Consider the following 22,727-nt stretch of genomic DNA (forward strand, 5'->3'; position numbering starts at 1 on the left):
GGAGCATTTCTTTTGTTCTTTTTGGGTTGTGTTAGAAAAAGCCGTTTTCTGTTATCCTAGCTTGGTACGTGCCAAGCCCAGGAGGGGACAGGGACAATCTAAATCCCTAGAATCCCTAGAAGAATTTTTGGGGAAAAGAATTCCATCATGGCACATGGGTCTCCTAGAAGAACCAAAAATTAAATAAATAGAAAAGAAAAACAAAACAAATAAAAAAAGATTTAGAGGAAAAGCTTGGTAGACTGTACACAGAAGATCTGGAAAAATATATGTGACTTTCTCAACTATATACTGACCTTGCTCAAGTAATACCATGTTTGAATATAAAACCATCTCTTGCCTGTCTTTCAGGGCAGAAACCCCAACATGCTTAAAATACAATAATTAGAATGTGATGTGTGCAAAATAATTACTAGCTCAAAGGGGTCCTTCCCCAATTTGAAATTGAGAACAATGACTGTTAGTGTTGTATATGTAAATGAAACTAAGCAAAAGCACTTTTTTTTCTGATTATAAAAGTCAATAGGTTCATGGTATAAACATGAAAAAAAGTTTAAAGAAGAAAAAGTTATCCACAACTTTGCAACTTGGAAATGATGATTGCCAATATTTTTATCATATTACCCTCCATTGTACCATATGTATTTAGATAAAGGTATGATGCATAGATACAATAGTATTTTCATTTTTTTTTCATTAGGGTTATAACGTAAATATTTCCTATGTCACTAATTATTTTTTAAATGATATTTTAATAGCTACATGTATTTTATCCTGGGACTATGCCAAAATATATTTAACTATATCTACTGATGGAAATTCAAAAGGTTTTTAGATTTTCTCTATAAGTAGTGTTTTGATTAAAATTCTTATACAAAACATTTTTTAAAAATCTGTTTGTCCTGCAGGGCGGCTGATGGGGTCTCAGCTCCTGCTCCCCACATAAGAATGCAGGACATGGTGAGGCCAAAAAGGAACACCCACGGAGCCATAGGTAGGGGAGTCATACCACTATAGTCTCCCTGGTGGCTGGGTTGGAGACACAGGAAGCAGGAGCCACACGATCCGCAACCCGCCGTCCATTCGTCTCTGCTAACTAACCTCACTTGCTAGCTGCAATCCGCCCTGCTAACTGCAATCCGCTCTTGCTAGCTCAGCCACCATCTTCTTGCTAGTCCCCATTTGCTGCTAGCATAGCCACAGCAGTTATATTAGAGGCCAATGGCTCACTGGTTACAGCTGACGGCCATCCGATCACAGTTGATGGCCATTTACTACCCGAGCCAGCACCTTTCCAAGTGAGGCCGAGAGCCTGGAAACTGCACTCCTGGCTCTGTCCCCACACTGTTTATCTCTTTTTCTTTCTCCTTCTGGCTGCTTATAAGATTTTGTCTCTGTTTTTCAAATTTTATTGTGATGTGTCTAGATGTGTATTTCTTTTTATTTATTCTGCTTGACATTTGTTTGGCTTCTGAATCTGTGGGTTGCTGTCTTTCCTCAATTTCGGGACATTCTCAGCCATTGCCTCCTTAAATGTTGCTTCTGCCCTGTTTCTCCTCTTCTGGTATTTCACAAACCAGTGTCAGACATTATTGTATTGTCTATCTCACCTACCCTCTTTTCTGTTTTTTCCCTCTTTTTATCTCTCTGTGCTTCATTCAGGAAAGTTTCTTCTGACCTACCTATCTTCTACTTCAGTATTATTCTCTTCAACTGTGTCTAATCTGCTATTAAACTATCCAATGAGTTCTTAATTTTACTCAACTTTCCAATTCTCTCTTTTTTATTTAAACTGCTGTCAGTTTTTATAGTTTATATTTCTCTGTGAAATTTTAAGCTGCTGTTTATCTCCTCAAACATTATAAATACCATAAACATAGGTATTGTGCAATTGTCTGATGTCGCCAATATACTAGGTCCTGTGCCATTCCTTTCGTTCTCTATTATTTCCACAGGTCTGACTTTTGATATCTGTGTTTTTAAACTTTTATTTACTTTAAATGTGTTCCTCCAGGACCCATCAGCTCCAAGCAGTTGTTTCACTCTAGTTGTGGAGGGTGCAGCTCACAGTGGCCCATGTGGCAATTGACAGGCAACCTTGTTGTTAAGAGCATGCGCTCTAACCAACTGAGCTAACGGGCCACCCCTGACTTTCAATATCTTGACTCCTGATACTTCTGATTACCTTTGATTATGTGTTAGAGGTCATTTTTGAAGACTTATTTATTGAATTAATTTGAAACTTAGGATCATATCATCTACCTCTACTGAGAATTTTTGTTTACTTCTGTCAGGAGCACAGGATTGTTAGTTGAAGTTCAAAATTTAAGGTTCTCTGGGCCACCCAGATGAAATTAAGCAGACCTGTAGCCTGTGGGAGGGCAGGTTAACTTCTAGTGGATAGTTAACCTTAGGGACAGCTTTGCAGTATCCTAACTAAAAATGGAGGGTGGCTTATCAGATTGCCCATTGTGGGGACAGAGTCCCAGAGAGCAGTTTCCAGGCTCTTGGCCTCACATGGAAAGGTGCTGGCTCAGGTAGTAGATGCCACCCGCTGTGATTAGATGTCCATCAACTGTAACCAGTTAGCAATTAGCCACTAATATAACTGCCGTGGCTACGCTGGCAAGGGGGTTGGTTGGCAGAGAAGCGGATGGCAGATTGCGGATCGTGTAACTCCTGCTTCCTGTGTCTCCAACCCAGCTTCCAGTGAGACTACAGTGATATGACTCCCCTATCTATGGCTCCATTGGTGTTCCTTTTTGGCCTCACCATATTCTGTGTCCACTTGCTGGGAATGGGACCAGAGACCCTGCATGATACCCATCATTGGTGGGCACTGACATCCAACTTATTACTCCCTGGTCTTTTGAGGTTGCCAGAAATACAATTTCAAAAGGAGATCAGCCTCTCAGTCCCCTTTCTAGGCTGATACATACCTCTGGGCAGAAGTAAACCCAGTGCTGGGCTTCTCTTTGTCCCAGTGTCAACCAGATTTCAACTCAATCATTTCCATTTTGTTCATCTTTCATAGTTTCATTAAGAGTTTAAAATTTTTCATGTAGTTTCTTTCATTGTTTTCAGCTGGAAAGTTGTCCAAATCACATAATCTGACATTATCAGAGGTAGAAGTCATTATTCCCTAGGATATATTCCTAGGAATGCAATTTCTAGGTCCAAGACATGCACATTTTTAAGACTCAAGGAATATTGCCCCAAAAATGTTCCAGAAAACTTGTTTTCCTTATATGAATCCTTGTTCTTGTTCCCTCCTAGTTTCTGCCAGTATCTTAGCGTACATTCGTTTTCTAAGTACTCCAAAACATGTACTGGGTTTTAACATGTAGTTGCGAGTCAGATGTAAAAACTGTTGACTTTTTTCTTTTTTTTTTTTTAATTTATTGGGTTGACAATTGTTAGTAAAATTATATAGATTTCAGGTGTACAATTCTGTATTACATCATCTATAAATCCCATTGTGTGTTCACCACCCAGAATCAGTTCTCCTTCCATCACCATATATTTGATCCCCTTTACCCTCATCTACCAGCCCCCTCCCCCCTTACCCTCTGGTAACCACTAAACTATTGTCTGTGTCTATGAGTTTTTGTTTCGCATTTGTTTGTCTTGTTCTTTTGTTGTTTTTGGTTTATATACCACATATCAGTGAAATCATATGGTTCTCTGCTTTTTCTGTCTGACTTATTTCGCTGAGCATTATACTCTCAAGATACATCCATGTTGTCACAAATGTTCCTATATCATCTTTTCTTACCACCGAATAGTATTCCATTGTGTATATATACCACCACTTCTTTATCCATTCATCTATCGAAGGACATTTTGTTGTTTCCATGTATTGGCCACCATAAACAAAGCTGCAATTAACATTGGAGCACACGTGTCTTTATGTATAAATGTTTTCAGATTTTTTGGGTAGATACCCAGGAGAGAGATTGCTGGGTCATAGGGTAATTCTATTCGTAATTTTTTGAGGAACCTCCACACTGCCTTCCATAACGGCTGCACCAGTCTGCATTCCCACCAACAGTGTATGAGGGTTCCTTTTTCTCCACAGCCTCTCCAACACTTGTTACTATTTGTCTTGTTGATGATAGCCATTCTGACTGGGGTGAGGTGATATCTGATTGTGGTTTTTATTTGCATTTCCTGATGATTAGTGATGTTGAGCATTTTTTCATATGTTTATTTGCCATTTGTATGTCCTCTTTGGAGAAATGTCTCTAGGTCCTCTGCCCATTTTTCAATTGGGTTGTTTGTTTTTTCATTGTTGAGTTTCATTATCCTCTGATATTAGCCCCTTATCCTCTGATAAGGGCACTGTTAGCAAAAATCTTCTCCCATTCAGGTGGTTGCCTCTTTATTTTGTCAATGGTTTCTTTTGCTGTGCAGAAGCATTTAAGTTTCATATAGTCCCATTCGTTTATTTTAGCTTTTACTTCCATTGCCTTTGGAATCAAATTCATAAAATGCTCTTTGAACCCAAGGTCCATAAGTTTAGTACCTATGTTTTCTTCTATGCGGTTTATTGTGTCAGTTCTTATGCTTAAGTCTTTGATCCATTTTGAATTAATTTTTGTTCATGGTGACAGATAGCGGTCCAGTTTCATTCTTTTGCACGTTGGTATCCAATTCTCCCAGCACCATTAATTGAAGAGGCTGTCTTTCCTCCATTGTATGTTTTTAGCTTCTTTGTCAAAAATTATCTGTCCATATTTATGTGGTTTTATTTCTGGGTTCTCAATTCTATTCCATTGGTCTATGTGTCTGTTTTTCTGCCAATACCATGCTGTTTTGATTGTTGTAGCCCTGTAGTACAAGCTAAAGTCAGGGAGTGTGATACCTCCAGCATGGTTCTTTTTTCTTAAGATTGCTTTGGCTATTCAGGGTCTTTTGTGGTTCCAAACAAATTCTAATGATTTTTTGTTCTATTTCTTTAAAAAATGCCATTGGGATTTTGATGGGGATTGCATTAAATCTGTATATTGCTTTGGGTAATATGGCCATTTTGATTATGTTGATTCTTCCAATCCATGAGCATGGAATGTTTTTCCATTTCTTTGTGTCTTCAATTTCTTTCAAAAATTTCTTACAATTTTCAGCATATAGGTCCTTCACATCCTTGGTTAAGTTTATTTCTAGATATTTTATTCTTTTTGCTGCACTTGCAAAAGGAATTGTTTTTTGTATTTCTTTTTCTGAGATTTCATTGTTAGTATATAGGAATGCAATGGACTTTTGTACGTTGATTTTGTAGCTAGCAACTTTACTGTATTCGTAGATTGTTTCTAATAGCTTTTTGGTGGAGTCTTTAGGGTTTTCTATATATAGCATCATGTCATCTGCAAAGAGTGATAATTTAACTTCTTCATTCCCAATTTGGATGCCTTTTATTTCTTTCTCTTGCCTGATTGCTCTGGCAAGGACTTCCAACACTATGTTGAAAAGCAGAGGTGATAGGGGACAGCCCTGTTGTGTTCCTGAATGTAGAGCAAAGGGCTTCAGTTTTTCACCATTAATTATGAGATTAGCTGAGGGTTTGTCATATATGGCCTTTATTATGTTAAGGTATTTTCCTTCTATACCTATTTTATTAAGTGTTTTAATCATAAATGGATGTTGTATCTTGTCAAATGCTTTTTCTGCATCAGTTGATATAATATTATTTTTGTCCTTCATTTTGTTTATGTGATGTATCACATTGATGGATTTGCGGACGTTGAACCATCCTTGTGCCCCGGGGATTAACCCCACTTGGTCGTGATGAATAATCTTTTTAATGCATTGTTGTATTCGACTTGCTAGAATTTTGTTTAGGATTTTTGCATCTGTATTCATCAGAGATATTGGTCTGTAGTTTCCTTTTTTGTGTTGTCCTTACCAGGTTTTGGTATCAGGGTAATGTTGGCCTCATAAAATGAGTTAGGGAGTACTGTCTCTTCTTCAATTTTTTGGAAGAGTTTGAGCAGGATTGGCATTAGATCCTCTTTGAAGGTTTGGTGGAATTCACATCTGGTCCCGAACTTTTGCTTTTGGGAAGGTTTTGGATGACTGATTCAAGTTCGTTACTTGTGATCGGTCTGTTTAGATTTTCCAGTTCTTCATGGCTCAGCCTTGGAAGGCTATATGTTCCTAAGAACTTGTCCGTTTCTTCTAGATTAGTGAATTTGGTGGCATATAGTCCTTCATAGTATTCTTGGATGAACCTTTGTTTTTCTGTGGTATCCGTGATAACTTCCCCTTTTTCATTTCTGATTTTATTAATTAGCGTCTTCTCTCTTTTTATCTTAGTGAGTCTAGCCAAGGGTTTATCAATTTTGTTAATCATTTCAAAGAACCAGCTCTTTGTCACATTAATTTTTTCTTTTGTCTTTTTTTCCTCTATTTCATGTAGTTCTGCTCTGATTTTTATTATTTCCTTTCTTCTGCTTACCTTGGGTTTCATTTGTTCTTCTTTTTCTAGCTCTTTAAGGTGTAACATGAGTTATTTATTTGTGATTTTTCTTGTTTGTTGAGATAGGCATGTAATGATATAAATTTCCGTCTTAAAACTGCTTTCTCTGTATCCCCAAAATTTTGGTAGGATGTATTTTCATTGTTATTTGTTTCTATGTATCTTTTGATCTCTTCTCTAATTTCTTCTATGCCCCTGTCGTGCTTTAAACGTATGTTGTTTAATCTCCATGTATTTGTGTTTTTTCCTGCTTTCTTTTTGCAGTTGATATCCAATTTTAAAGTCTTGTGATCAGAGAATATGCTTAGTATGATTTCCATCTTCTTAAATTTGCTGAGGCTGATTTTATGTCCCAATATGTGGTCTATCCTTGAGTATGTTCCATGTACAGTAGAAAAGAATGTATAGTCTGATGTTTTAGGATGAAGTGCTCTATATATATCAATTATGTCCATTTCATCTAATGTGTCACTTAGGGCTGCTATTTCGTTATTTATTTTCTGTTTAAGTCCCATAGTATAATTGTGTTTTGGTCAATTTCTCCCTTTAGTTCTGTTAGTAGTTGCTTGGTATATTTCATGACTGGGGGCATAAATATTGATGACTGTTATGTCTTCTTGTTGTATAGTCCCCGTTACCATTATGAAATGTCCATCTTTGTCTCTGGTTATCTTCTTCACCCTGAAGTCTGTTTCATTATGGCTACACCTGATTTTCTCTGGGTACCATTTGCTTCGAGTGTCAGTTTCCACCCTTTCACTTTGAGGTATGCTTGTCTTTGTAGCTGAGAATGTGTCACTTGGAGACAGCATATGGTTGGGTTTAGTTTTTTGATCCAATCTGCTACTCTGTGCCTTTTTATTGGTGAGTTCAGTCCATTTACATTTAGGGTGATCATTGATATGTGAGGATTTCCTGTCATTCTATCTTTAGTTTTCTGGTAAGGCTGTGTCTCCATTGTTTCTTTGCCTTTTTGTTGTTGTCTATTATTTCTGTGTGGTGGTATTCTATGATGTTTCCCTCTGTTTCTTCTTTTATTACAGTATATATTTCAGTTCTGGATTTTTTTAAGTGGTTACCCTTAAGTTTATGTAAAAGAAAGTTTGATATTTAGAGTAGTCCATTTTCTTCAGCACGCTTACTTTCTCCATTCCCATATTCTGGTTCAGGTCTTCACTCTCCCCCTTTTTATGTTTTGGTTGCCACAAATTGCCCCTGTTGATGGCAATCGAATAGCCTCATTTAGTATTTTTGTAGTGCACGTCATGTATTAGAAAATTCCCTCAGCTTCTGTATGTCTGGAAAGGTCTTTATTCCTCCTTTATATCTAAAGGATATCTTTGTTAGATATATTATTCTTGGCTCGTAATTTCTCTCTTTCAATAGTTTGAATATTTGGTTCCACACCCTCCTGGCTTGTAGAGTTTCTGCTGAAAAATCTGATGATAATCTAATGGGCTTTCCTTTGTAGGTTACCGTCTTCTTTTCCCTGGCTGCCTTGAGGATTCCTTCTTTGTCGTTGATTTTAGACAGCTTCAATACAATATGCCTTGGAAAAGGCCTGTTGGGATTGAGGTAATTAGGTGTTCTATTTGCTTCTTGGATTCGAGGATCCAATTCTGTCCACAAGTTTGAGAAGTTCTCATTGACAATTTGTTTGAATATATTCTCTGTTCCCTTCTCTCTTTCTTCTCCTCTGGTGTGCCCATTATTCTTATATTGCTCTTTCTCATGGAGTCAGAGAGTTTTTGTAGAGTTCTTTCATTTCTTTTAAGTCTCAAGTCTCTTTCTTCTTCCATCTGTGTAATTTCCAGGTTTCTATCTTCGATGTCACTGATTCTTTCCTCCATCTGGTCAACTCTACTACCTAAGCTGGTTATTTCATTGTTAATTTCTTCTGTTGAGTTCTTAATCTCTAGAAATTCTATTTGGTTGTTTTTTAAAATTTCAATCTCTTTCATAAAATGCTCATGTTGTTCTTTGATTGTGTTTCTGAGTTTATTAAATTGCCTTTCTGTGTTTTCTTGCATCTTGCTGAGTTTTTTCAGAACTGCAATCTTGAATTCTCTGTCATTTAAGTCACATATTTCCATATCTTTAAGTTCCTTTTCTGGAGACTTTTCAGTTTCTTTCTGAGCTGTCTTGTTGCCTTGGTTATTCATGGCAATTACTGATGTATTATTTCTCTTCCTAGACATCTACAGGGATGGCTTCTGCAAGAGGTTGATAGGAAGAGGTCTTTCTTTTGTTTTCCAGTACTTGTTGGTAGAATGTTTTATTTTCTCTCCGACTGCAGCCTTTTTTTTCTGTCTCACACGGTAGTGCTATGTTTTCTCTGCACTATTCCAGCTTCTCACACAATGGGGGGATTCCCTGGGAGACGGGCTTCTCCTCTGTTAATAGTTCGCCTGGGTCAGAGGGCGAAGTGTCCGTGTGGGTATGCGGAGAGCTTTTGAAGTTCCAAAGCTCTTCCTGGACTAGATTCAGAGCCCGTATGTTTCAGCAGTTCTGTTTACTCCTGCAGGGATCTGCCCAGATAGGTGGGGACAGGGATGGGGTGAGTTGTGAGAGGTGGCCCAGAGCAATGGCAGTGACCACCATCACAGTCGGTCCTGCTTCCACAGCTCCCTCCCCTTTGCCAGAACTAGTTGGGCTGTGAATCTGTGTCTGCGGTCCACAGTTCTCAGAACAGCAAGTATTCTGTTCTTTTGATCTGACACTGCTACTGTTCCACTTCTAGCACCGGGCAGGTGGGTGCGGGGCGAGCTCTGGGAGGGTAGCGAGGGGGCGGCCAGTCTCAGTGCCTAAGGCTTCCGTTCTCTGCTCGTCAGTGAGGGCTTAAACCACCGTTTTCAGCCTTCTTCCGTCAGTCTTTGCTCCGAGGTCTCTGCCGTGAGCGTTGCGTTCAGCCGTGTTATATGCTGCCCCCTCAGCTCTGTGGGCCATAAGCCGAGCCCTAGCAGTCCAAGTTCTTCCCTCTCCTGCAGCTGCGGTAGTTCCGGGATGCAGCGAGCTCGGAGCACTGAGCTAGGTCTGTGTCCTACGCCCCCGCGGCTCTGTCTCCGTGCTTCTCCCTTCCCTCCTCCCCTGCTCCCGCAATTCGCCCACCTTTAAGTGAATTCAGTAGTGGGTCTCTTCTTCTTGCCTGTCTGCTGTGCAGGGAGTCCTTTGTGGAGTTATTGTTGTTCGATTAGTTGTAAATTCCAGGGAAGCTTTACAGAGGCTCACCTCACGCTGCCATTTTGATCGACTTTTTTTTTCTATATTTGAATTCAAGTTGGTCTCTAGCCCCTATTTCATTGCTGATGGAAAAGAAAACTAATCTTGTCATTTCAAGGCAACTCAGTTTCTTCCAATTTAAAACTCCATCTCTTTGAAGTCAATTGCTCAGTGAAATCGGGACTAAACAGGTTACGGGTTATTCTTTGTAAGAGCCACTCTTCCCCCTTGAAAGGTTTCCCTCTCCTGCCTCCTCTTGAATGGCACCTGGAGCAAAGAGAAGCTGGCACTGTCCTGTGGCAGTGGGGAGAGGTATCTGGGATACAGGCTGTCCTCTGGAACCTCCTTGTCCTGATAACTGTCTCACACCTCCTTTCTTCAAAGTTTTATCCCCTCTGTATTTCCAGCTAATGTCATTGGTTCTGGTATCTGGGCACAGCAGTCACTCACTCTATGCCCTCCCATCCTTGTGGTCCATCCAGCCTGTTCAGCTTGTGCCACCTCTTCCCTGGGGAATGCAGGAACACCAGGATTTCCTGCAGTCTAGGCGCTGGCTGTGGGTACTGGGAGTGCAATTGTAGGTCTCTCTGCCTAAACACCACCCCTCCATTTCTGCCCCAGTGCCTGGGCACAAGACACTCTCCCTCCCACAGAGTGTAGGCGGCAAGTGCGGCATCATCTCTGTTGCCTGCTTAGCCTCAAGTCTGCAGCATTTCTTTCCCCACACCCTGAATTCCACCCTGAGCAGCAGCACTAGGCTAATAATCCCTCAGAAGAGGCCTTCCTGCATGTCTGTCGCCCCTCCTCCACTCTCTCTTCAGACTTTGCCCCCAGCCTAGGAAGAATTAACCTCTTTGTGGGATTGGAAACACTCGATCTGTCAGTGGTTCTCAACCCTGGTTGCACTTTTGAATCAACTATGAATGTACACAAATTGAGTTGGAGTGTTTGGGAGTGACAAACACTCCCAATTACCAGCACAGGTAATTTTTCAGAGCTCCCCAGGTGGTCCTAGGGTGAGCCGGCACCAAGACCCACGATTGGCCATGTCACAACCTCCATCCTCTGACTTTGCTTGACTGCTGTCCTTGATATTTCAAGGGAGGCTTGGAATTTAGAAAACACTTTTCTCAAGGGCATGGCTTGTACACTTGAAATCCTGGCTTTGAGACTTTCAGAAATTAGTTTCAAGTGTCAGTTTTTAAGTCACAACCAAAAATTAACATCTTTGCTTCTCTTCATTCCAGCTCTGACAGTCTTAACCTGCCTCATAGCTACAACTGTCTCTGGATGAAACAACAAATCCAGAATAGAAAAGGCCTCTCATATATTTCAAAATATATTATTATTTTATTTGACTACTTTCTTATATCTACTTTACTACTAATCTATCCCTTAAATAAGCAAGGCCATCAGAAAGCTATGTTCTTACTTTGACCTCATTTTGACCTTGGAAACAATTGTTTTCATCTTATACTTGGGGAAACGCCATGTGTCAATGCTGAGAGGTGTTTTAAGAAACATATTTGTGAAGTGTGTTTTATTACTGCAGTGGTGTTGCGAGGAGACTGTTCACCAAATTACTCAGTAGAGATATTTTTCTAGGGGCTTCATGGACGAGTAACTATACTTCTCTTTAAAAATCTTTTAGACACTTAAGATCATTCCAGTGATCCTGTCTGCAGAGAACACAGAGTGAAATTTGTGACCCGTCTTTATTACGTGAACGTTCTGTACACTGAGCTCACCCTGGGCATCATCTTATCCTGCTCATTTCCCCTTTGTCTTCTTGTTCTCATTTACTTATTTTTAATTTTATTGTATGCTGTAGTGCCTGCATGTAGGTAGGGTGTTCCAAAACCTCAGAAAAATGATCCATGATGCACAAATTCCAGTACTCTTTTTTTATTCATAGAACAGGGTGTGTTTAGCTAGCTTTACACCATTTTCAAGTGTATGGCCCAAAGCCTTTATCAAATTTGTTCTTACATCAGCCCTGGAAGCTGAAGAGAGATTATTATCTTTCTTTTACAGATGAGAATGGTGCTCATTCATTTTTTGAGTCTTTCTTTCCCCGTCAGTCCCTTGTCTATCGTTTTCAAAGTTAACTTCCTGCTAGTTGCCCAGGACCAGGTAGAGCCTTCACTCACCTCCAGAGCTCATGTGCTCCAACAGAGTTCAGCAAATTTTTCTGTAAAGAGCCAAATAATAAATAAATTAGGCTTTATGATCTACACGGCAAAATCAAAGCTTTTATATAGATACTTACAAACAAGAGCAAAACAAATTTTCACAAATGTTTTACTGATAAAATCCGAAATATAATAACGATGTATACAGTTTTTGGAGTTCAGGTCTACTAATGAGGAAAACTAAATTTTTGTTGGGGGAGGGGAAGCTACACTGAGGTTCAAAGCTAGAGTTCTCATCTTTAAGTCAATTATAAATATTCATCTATAAAAAGAAAACATTCTTAGTTGTCTGGCTGAATAAAAACAGGCAGTGTAGTTGGCTGACCTCTGTCCTAGACTTTTCCTCTTTTTCACTTTCCCATTCACCCGACCTATGTTTCATCTCATACAATAACTCACCAGACACACCCACACATAAAGTGTCAATGGCTGATAATGGTTTAATGTGTGTTACCACTTCTTCAGAAACTTTGTGCTTTTACAAAAATCAACATCAAAGGATTATTTGCACATCAGTTTCTCAAAGCATAAAGAAAATGTGATTAACAAAGAGCAAAGTGTTATGCTGAGAAAATTACTTGTAGGAAACACCTTACTAGAGTGTTTCTACATGGTCTTTGTTTTAATAAAACAAGCCCAGACGAAGTCAGTCAGCCAAGACAGTGCGTTTGGGGCTGGCAACTTCAATCCCTGCTGGCATTTTCTGCATCTGTGAAAAATCACACTCCAGAGAGATGAGCATTTCCTTTATCCTCAGCGAGGAAAGGCTCTTAATACCCAGACGGTTCACTTCCCAATCTGGAGGAAGCTGTTGTTTCAGCGTGAATTATCTTTTCAGCAACAAAAGGGAAAGTGCTACCTCCATTAACAGGCAAAGCACGGGCTTCTGGGTCCTATTTTCTTGTGAGATATTTGTGTGCTAGAGACAGAGTTAGACTTTTAAAAAGGCAGTGGGACTTACCCTTTTGGTGTTTATATGTATAGCAGAGGCAAATGGAATTCTGAGTATTAAATTACTGCTCTGTGCCAGGTGAGAATTCTATGCAAGCCAGCCAAGTCCTTTCCCAAAATTGTAGTTTTCGTGTTTAGCAGCTGCAAGTTCCCAGAAATCTTCAAAGCGGGACCACTTATTCTACCCAATGTGAGAGCTCTTAACTGCTGCCAATTCTCGATGATTTCTTTTGGAGGCTGCAGGATACATAGGAGGGTGTGGGCTCAGACATCACCAGCTACTCCCAGCTCCGCACGTACTTGCATGTGTTTGCCTTTGGCCAGATCATTTGACCCATAGACTCAGTTTTCTCACCTGGAGGATGGGAATAATTATGTCTGCCAAGATGAGCTGCTTGTGGCTAAGAAACAATTATGACTTGTCCTAATGCATCACTGATGCATCCGCTCGCTCATTTCAGGGAGTTCTTGGCCTGGGTGATGTGGTGCCCACCTGACTCCCTCCCCTGCCCTGTCTTTTGGTCACTTTAGCATCAGTGTGTACGTCAGAGGCTGGCTGAGAAAGGGCCACATCCACATCATGCACTTGTTCTGTTGATTAGGAAATGGTGCAAAAGAATTCGTGGTGCACAATATTGGAACCAAGCACTGAAATAAGAGCATTTTGACTAACCAAGGTACCTACTGTGGGGGTTGGCAATGCCACCAGGATCCTAGTGCTGGTTATACCCTGAGAATAGGGTTTGCAGAAACTCATATGAAACGACAGGGATGGCATTCAGGTTTGTATGCTTTTCCCACAGATGGGGCCTTGGCATTGGAAGATGGTCAGCAAAGAGGCCATGACATTAGCTGAAGCAGAACTGAAACCAATGAAAATGGCAGGGGTTTGAGTTTGAGGTCACAGAAAGGTAGCAAGTCCCAATGAGGGACCAGCTGGCATTATGAAAAGAGAAAACAGGGTGAGCCGTGGGCGCCTAGCTCATGAACCATCAGCCTGACATGAATGTGGAGATGTGACCACCAGAGACAGAGGCCGGGGGCGGGGCTGGGACCTGCAAGCACAGCAGGAGATGGAAGGTGGGCAGGACAAAGCAGAGGGCAGACCCCTAGCCCTGACACCCTGCCTGAGGACCACGACAGCTAGGCACAGAGTGACATGCATGCAGCCTGGTAGGAGCAGGCACTGAACGGGGCAAAGGGAAGGCCCTTCCCGATGGAGGCACATCCCGAGGACAGCACATTACCTACTTCACAGGCCACAGTCTGCAGGGTCTCCATTTTCTGGCTCCTTTTTTCCTCCCCACCAATGAATCCTACTCTTCTGACTTCCACAGCCCCGCTCACCAATATATAACAGGGGGCACCATGGCTTCAGCCAGAAATCATTTTTAAAAGGAACAACAAAAAATAGTTTTTGCTTGCTCACTGGGATGGGATAACATGTTTTTATATCCTCAGTGCTTGGGACTTAGTCCAACAAAGTGTCCTCCATTGTTTCACAAGGCTTGTCGACCAGATGAACAAATGCACAGATGAGCACACTTGACCCTGACTCAGAAACATTCCCTACAGATGAGGAGAAGGTGTTTAGAGTTGAACAGGTGCTAGGAGCAATGGGGAGGTGGCAATTCTCACACGTTCTCTTGGACTCCTCACGCAGAGGCACGAACACTGCACCTAGTCTTGGACCTGAGAGAAGATGACCTCGGGCCGCGCTTGGCCATCTGTGGGGCCGACATCCCCCACCCTGTCATTGCAGGTGGCATGTGCGCTTCTCTGTTCTCTAGGGTGTTTTCTCTCACCTGCCTCTGGCACTCACCTCAGAATTCACACCTCAGCCATGTTGGACCAGACTTTCTCACTTCTCTTTCCTCCTATAATTCCATCTCTGCTTGACTCACTTTAGACCTAAACTATTTCCTGGAGCGACATCATTTGCCAGGATCTTCACCAGCTTCTCCCTCTCTGTCCACCTCTCACCCCCACCCACCATCCTTCATCTCTCACTTTTCTTTAAAGTCCTTGATAACAACTCACGTGTGTTGAGCACTTTGTAAGGCACGGAGCACATCTGTTTTTATTATCTCGTCAGACTCTCACCACAATCCTGTTAAGTCATCAGGGCAATCTCATGCCCAGTTTACTAATGAAGAAACGGAGTCACAGGTGGTTGGATGACTGCCCAGCAGGTGGCAGGACCTTTCGGTTAGTGTACTTTCCCTGAGCACTGGGGCCACGTGTTCCCACCCATCCTAGAGTGATGAACATGGTGCTTGTGCCATTCAAACCAGATTGAAAACATTTAGACTAAAGCTTGAAATACCGTGGGACTTTATCTCCAGAGTGCCAGAAAAATCTGTCTCCATGCATGGAAGGTAAGAATGGAGATAGAGCCGCCCCTCTACCTTCCTGCCCTCTGTTCTAAGGGCAACTGGATTTTGGCTTCACATTTATAGTGTAACATGAAAATCGAAGCAAGCATGAGGATTGTTGTCACCAGCTCAATGTATTTTACTGTGGTAAAATACACATAAAATTTACCATTTTAACCATTGAAAGCTTACAACTCAGTGGCTTGAGTTACATTCACAGAGTTGTAGAGCCATCACCACTATCTACCGACTTCCAGAACATTTTCATCACCCCAAGTGGAAACCCCATATCCGTGAAGTGGTCACTGTCTCCTACCCCAACCTCCATGTCCATCCGTGTCGCAGCGTCTATCAGAGCTTTATACTTTTTAGTGGATGGAATACCCATACATATTTCATTGTATGCATGTACCATATTTTATTCATTCATCAACTGATGGACTTTGGGGTTGTTTAAACCTTTTGACTACTGTGAATAATGGTACTATGCACATGTGTGTACAAGGTGGTATCAGAACGCCTGTTTTTATTTCTTTTGGGTATATACCTAGAAAAGTGGTTAGAGCAGAGAGGGCATGGAGAGGAGGTCAGAGAATTCCCAGGAATGCAGATTGTCTAGATGGAGCCTTGTAGACCATTGTGAGGTCCTAGCTTTTACTCTGAAGGAAATGAGAGTCATTGGAGGGTTTCCAGCAGAGGTACATTCTGATCTGATTTATGTTTAAGTAGATTATTCTAGATGCTCTCTTTAGAGTTGACTGAAGGAGAACAAGGGTGGCAGCAGAAGCCAGTTAGGAGGCTGTTGTGGTAATCCAGAGAGTATTGTGATGGTGGTGGTGAAGGTGTTGAGAGGTCATCATCCCAGATATATTTTGAAGGTAGGTATATTTTATGACCTCTTGGCACCAAGACAGACACCAAGGTTTTTACCTCAGCATTTGAAGTTGACATTACCTAAGATAGGGAAGACCGTGGGTGGAACAGGTTTGAGTGAAAGGAAGGTTAAAAATTCCATTTAGCCACATCTGAGGGATCTCTTAGACATAATGGAAACGTTGAGTAGACAGTTGGATATACCAGGCTGGAGTCTAGAGGAAGGATTCAAACTGGAGTGTAAATTGGGAATCTGTTGGAATATAAATGTTACTGAAATCCATGAGATCACCAAGGAGTGAGTGTAGATGGAGAAGGGAGGCGATCTGAGGGCTCTGCCTGGAGTCCTACAACCTTGAATGTCCTGGAGAAAAGGATAGTCAGCCAAGAAGATTGAAAGGAGCCATTTGGGAAGACAAGCAGGTGTGGGGCCCTGACTGCCCAGTGGAGATCCTGCATCCAACAAAAGGGAGTGATCCACTCTGTCAAATGCAGCTAGGAGGTGCACACGATGAGGACTGAAAATTGACCATTGGATTTAGAAGCATGAGTGATCTCTGACCTTGACAAATGTCCTTGCTGTGGAATGGTGAGGGGAAAGCCTAGTTGAATGGGTTTAGGAGAGAACTGGAGAGAGGAATTAGAGGCACCGGGTTTAGAGAACTCTTTAAAGGGGATTTTCAACAAGGGGGAGCAAAAAATGAGAGGACAGCTGTAAGAGGAAAGTGTCAAGAGGGGGATTTGTAGGCTGTGTAGGCAGCTGGGAACGATCCAGCCCAGGAGGGAATCTGATGATATGCAGTGTTGTTCTGAAATGTATGATAAAAGGGTTATTTTACTCAGGTATGGTAGGGACAACAGATTAGGAGGTGATTGTCATTAAAAAGATAGTTCATTATTCACAGTTCCCAAGAGGAAGAAACTGCCATGCCACACAGGGCCATATGGAGAAGCACCTGGGTCAGTCAGGAGGTGGAAGGAGAGGAAAGCATGGGCATGGGTCTTTACTGTGTTTGGAATACTTTGGGCAGGCTCTGGGGTGTAGGGACTATCTCCAGGTGTCTGGTTCCTGGCCCGGGGATGATCAGAGTGCAGGGAGATTACCCCCTGGAGTATAAGAGCCAAGTGGAGGAGGTGGCTGGGAGTATGGGCTCTGGGTTACTTTGCTCTCCTTTGCTGTCTCCTGGGCTACCTTGGGAGGGGCACTCTCTCCACAGTCAGCAAGTCCCCAGATACCAAAGCATCAAGAATACAGAAAACAAGAAAAGATATCTAATACAAGTGTATTTAGGACATGGGAGATCACTGAGATGAGTTTCTTGAGTACCAAGAAAGGACGGTTTGGCCTCAGCTAAGAGCATGGACAGTCAATTATAGCAAAAGGAAGGAAAGTGGGTGACAGATAATGGTAAGTGGGTAGATGTGGGAGGTAGGACATTCTATTTAGTTTGCTACTTTCTTAGAGAAGTAGGAAGCAAAGTCATCAGTTGAGAGTGAGGAAGGTACAGGCACAAATTGGGACATGTTTCCTGAACAATGAATGCATAGCCCAGTGTAGCTAAGCCACAGAGTCTAAGGGGCGTTGGCTGGAAAGGTACTGAGAAGGGCAGGAATGCCAAAGAGGAAGCTGTGCTTAATTCAGGAGAAAATAGGGAGCCAGTGAAGGGTTTTGAAGAGGGGAAATACCTAGAATACAGAATGGGCCTTTGTCACCTGAGAGAAGAGGAAGCACTGACACAGAGAAAGCTTTGCATATCTTGGTGCAAGTTCCTAGTACGGCCACCCTTTCCTCCTGCATCCATCTCCTTTCTCATCTCTCAGCTGGAAGTGTTGTGTGTATTGCATGTACTCTGCAACATCAACAATAAGAGTGATTATTTTTAATTTCGGTTCTTCTCCTATGTAATGGAGCTATTAGACTTTGGCAGATCCCTTAATATGATTATCATTTTTGAATGGTTTTGAACGGAAATGTTTACACTAATGGTGGTAATCGCAGTTGTGTTTGAGAAATGAGGCTATAGGCTCATGTTCCAGAATCTCCTCAGCCCGGAAGAGCCATTAACTGCGCCTCGCATGGCTGGCAATGTGGCGAGGGAGCCTTGGAGGGGAAGGTGGGCTCACTTGGCTCTTGGTTTACTAAGGACGAGTCTGGCTAACCAGTGTCGTGGGTCCCAGGTAGGGCCAGGTGGTGGCTTTCTGTTGGAGACCTGTTTCTTCCCGTTCAAGAGGACAGCTACTCATCGTCAGTCTAGTCAGATAGTTCCAAAATTCAAAGCATTCGTCCCACTGAACTTACCAGCACTGTTGGCTGGCCTAGGCATGGCTGAGGACATGTCTCTCTTCATTATTTAGTTTCCACTCTCACCATATACATTAACCGCCTGCCAGGAGCCTTGCACTGCAGCCTGCACTGTGGGGCAGGCCTCCAAGCCCTGCTGTTCTCAGGGCCAGGATCTTGGCTTAGTGGGGCGGCCACCTCCAGAGGGCTGATCTCCAGGTTGCTTCCAGCCTCTGTTTCCCCACGGTCCCGTTGGGTGCTGCCTTGCTATAGCAGAGACTGGGAGCAGCACCGATGCTCTTCGTGACACTGTGGAGATTTGTGACCAGGGCCTTTAGGGAAGCGTTTCACATGCTAGCAATACAGCTGTAATGGTCATGAGTTCATTCCACATTTCCGTCGCCTTAGGAATAGCCTCCTGCCCTTCATTTTTGGGTTCTGATAGCCAGCCCAGACGCACATAGAGGTCGGCTTTGCCATGGCCTCCTGTGGGCCCTTGTGCCAGCCTGGGCAGCTGCTATGGCCTGGTTTTAATGAGGAGGCACTAGCATCCTCTCAGTCCTGTCTCAGGGCTTCTGATGTGGAACCTGGTCAGATATATTGAACAGAGCTGTGACCAGCCGACAGGGGACCCAAGATGACTGGTACTGTGAATTCTCTCCTTACCACCACAACCAAAAACATCATCCATATAAAGCCAATTATATTAAAATATCAGATTGACTGCTTTACAGGGGAAGGTGTTTCTCAGAGGGCACCCTGGAAGGGCAAGGCTGTCTACCCTCCTGGATGGTGAAAGTTACATGCTTTGGATCCCTCCCTCCCGCCTCTCCTCCTCTACCTCCCTCCAGCACTTTCTCCTCCTTCCCTTCCTATCCCTCCCCTCCGTCCTCCACCTCTCTCCTCTCTTCCTCCTTCTCTTGCCTTCTTTCTTCTCTCCCCCTTCCTGTTCCCTCCCTTCCAGCCCTAGCTACAGCACACTCCCCTGCTGTCCTTGTGTTCTGTTTCATTTCAGTTCAGCCAGTTTGTCCCTGAGCCATCATGGAGCCCTTCCCCACCTGGGCATTCATCTACATCTGCTACACTCATTCATTGATTTAACAGGATCCAGTGAGTGCCTGCACTGTGCCAGGCAAGGCACCAGCTCCTGAGAATACAATGAGCAATTGGAGGGGTAACCTGTCTGCTCTGGGGGACCTGACAGTTTGAGAGGGAGACGTCTCCACAGGTTGGCTCTGCTGGTACAAACACAAATTCCTGAGTCCCATCTCTGTAAATCCGGTTCCATGGTTCGGGGACACCCCCAGGAATCTGCATTTTCTAAGGAATCATCTGGGTGACGCTGGTACAGGTGGGCCCAGGTGTGCCTGAGCTGATCTCAGAGAAGCATTCCTTTTACCCATGAGGCAGTGTCCAAAGCCACCTCTTTAAGAGTGTTTGTCGACTGCCCTGTGATTTTTAACTGCTTTGGTTGCCTTCAGGAGTTAGAAAGTATAGCATCTTGAGGCAGGATTTTAACTAGCTATGCTTGTTAACAACAGACAATTTTAAACACCGAGCACAGGCTTTTGCGGGAGATCGTTCTGACCAGAATTCCTTGATGTGCTCAGCAATTGCACTCTAGAAAACAGAGTTAACACCAGGCTGTCTGCTGTGCCCCTTCTCTGGAGACTCCTGCACTCCCAGGCTTCATCTCCGGTCTCACGCACGCATGTCACTGGCATTTCTCCATCACTAGGGTGGACCCTGGTTTTTAACTCTCCCCGAATGAATCTTCCCTGCAGTTTGTCACTTCTGGGCATGTGATGAAAACTCCCTCCTCCCTCTGGGTCATAAGTAAGAGGGGACAGCATGTGTCATCATCACGGTTTGGGTTGCAAAGAACAGAAGCTTATCTAACATGGTTTAAGTCAAGGAGAATAGACCCCAAAGATACAGGGGCTCTCACATGATCTGGGGCAGAGAATCGAGCCAGACCTGCCGGCAGACAGGAAGCGGAAGTCACCAGGCAGCCCCACCCCCCTCACACCTCCGCTGTGCATCTGCCTCTTGCCAGTGTGCCATCATCCATGTGCCCAGGGCCTCTAGAGCTGCACCACATCACATGGAAGCCGGTGCTCTGCTCGTGGATGAGACCATCTAGTTCTAGCTCCCAGCGCCATTCCAAGGTTCAGGAGAAACGTAATTTGATTGTTAACTGAGGCCAGGGGATGGATGGGCTTACACAGTGTTTTTCCAGGCTTCAGGTCTGCTTCTCTCAGAGGGGCCAAGGTCTGAAGGAAATGATTGACAGACACTGAGGTGCTTTCTGCCCCCACCCCCACCCCGCAACCCCTCCTCCGGCCTTGTAGCTGGAGTGGCACAGCTGCACCAGTAGAGGGCAGCATCCCACGTGTGGTTGGGTGAGGTTTCTGGGGGAAAATGGATGGGCCTCAGTAGGAGGGCAAAGGAACGTTATTTACTGAACTCCCGCCCTATGCACTGAGCACATCTCACATCTTTTCACAGCAACACTCCGGAGAGTCTTAACTGCGATCCAGGGCGCTCCGTTAACATAACCAAGTACAGTTTTCAGTGGCAGTGCCAGCATTCAAACTAGGTCCTTTCAACTCTGAACATTGCTTTTTCCCGTGTGCCTCACTGCTGCCCTATCTCATGGGTACCTAGAGGTATTCCATGGAGTTAGAAATCTGGACATTAAGCTCAAAGTCAGAAGGAGCAGATGAGGATCTGAGACTGAGGTCTATATTCCAGCTCAAAAGAATTCCACCTAATACCGTATTTTGCCGTGTGTAATGTGCACTTTTTTGCCCAAATTTGTGAGAAAAAAATAAGGATGCGCATTATACATGGGGAGTACTAATTCCATAGCTGTATAAATGTTTTTAATTCTTTTATTTATGCTTATGAGTTAAAAGTGTAACTCTAGAAATCAATAATGATATCCATATGCAAAATAGTACCCTGGAATACGATAATCGGTTTTGTTGAACTTATGACGAACTTGCCACGCCGGAGTTCTTGGCCTTCTATGATGTGTAAATATCGTAAATTTGTTACCAATACATAACATTTCTTATACCTTGTATCAGTGCTTATGTTTTGTAATTATTTGTTATATGAAATTTCTTATACCATAATGTTAAAAAATAAATGCTAACATTTCTTTATAATACAAAAAAAAAAGTACCTAAATGTAAACAAGTAAAAATTTGAATTAAAAAATTAAAATGAAAGATTTTTCTCTTGAAACTTTGAGCCAAAGGCGTGGGTGCACATTATACATGGCAAAACACGGTACTTTCACATAGGGGGGCAGGGGAGTTTCACTGGGCCTCCTGTATAAGATGTCTCTTTTGCTCAGGAAGCATCCTAATGGCATGTCTGGCCTTTGGTGGAGTGAGGTTCACCAGCTCTCCCATGAAGCCTCAGCTGGAGAGCGCTGTGAGTCAGAGGGGCTGTAATCAAGGGCTTGGAAGCTGGATGGGTTCTGAGCTCTACTCTGGGACTCAGGGGCAGATCACTAAGTCTCCGTGGGCCTTGGCTTTTAAACGGAGATGGTCCTACCTCCTTCACAGGGCTGTGGAGGTTTTTAAATGAGACAATGTATGAAAAGCAGTTTGCACTGTGCTGGAGACATAATAATTACTCGATACATGACTGCTGTAATAATAAAAATAATATAGTAATAATGATGATGACTCTTGGTTGCTTGAATGTAGGAAGTATATTGTATGTTTCTTGACCCCTACAGCACCAGTAAAATGCCTTAGATATGGTAGGTGCTGAGAAAATGTTTCCTGAACCAGTTTATTATACAAGGGTACCTATAGAGTTTGGAAACAGAGGCAGAAAGACATCATAAAGGATTTGTTGATATTACATGACAATATAGGATGTAATATAATATAATACCATGCAGTGTGAAATGTGTCAGTGTGTTGTCCTCATTAGCAATGCATGGTTCCGTGTTTCATGCAAAATTGCAAAGAACATGGTAGACTAATGCTGCATTTCCGCCAATTCATACCCCTGCATCTGTGATGTGTTGTCTCAGATGGTTTTTGTCTCTGGTTTTCATTGAGTTCTACTTGTGCCTTTAGCCTACTCTAGAAAAAATAATCAAGGGTATTAATATATGCAGAAATAAAATATTAATCTTTATTTTCAGACTGTATGGCCAAGCTGCCCTGTAGGTACTTTTCATCTCTCTTGCTCAGCGCCCCCTCTGTGTGGACAGAGGTAGTCTCTCGGGGCTTATTATTGACCCCTTTGGGCACCAGGGATGTCCTTTGAGTCTTCTGCCTTCTGCTGATCCACTTTCTCCTACCAGGATGTGGAGATTGGGCCTCTTCCTGTTG

The 22,727-nt window shown here is 42.8% G+C and overlaps 1 protein-coding gene across 2 annotated transcripts in view; it reads left to right on the top strand.

Moving 5' to 3' along the window:
* The window catches only part of GALNT17 (polypeptide N-acetylgalactosaminyltransferase 17), a 529,087-nt gene that overhangs the window by 382,592 nt on the left and 123,768 nt on the right, over positions 1–22,727 (top strand). The window lies entirely within an intron of this gene.

This window comes from Rhinolophus ferrumequinum, chromosome 7 (assembly GCF_004115265.2).
Source record: "Rhinolophus ferrumequinum isolate MPI-CBG mRhiFer1 chromosome 7, mRhiFer1_v1.p, whole genome shotgun sequence".
Taxonomy (NCBI): domain Eukaryota; kingdom Metazoa; phylum Chordata; class Mammalia; order Chiroptera; family Rhinolophidae; genus Rhinolophus; species Rhinolophus ferrumequinum.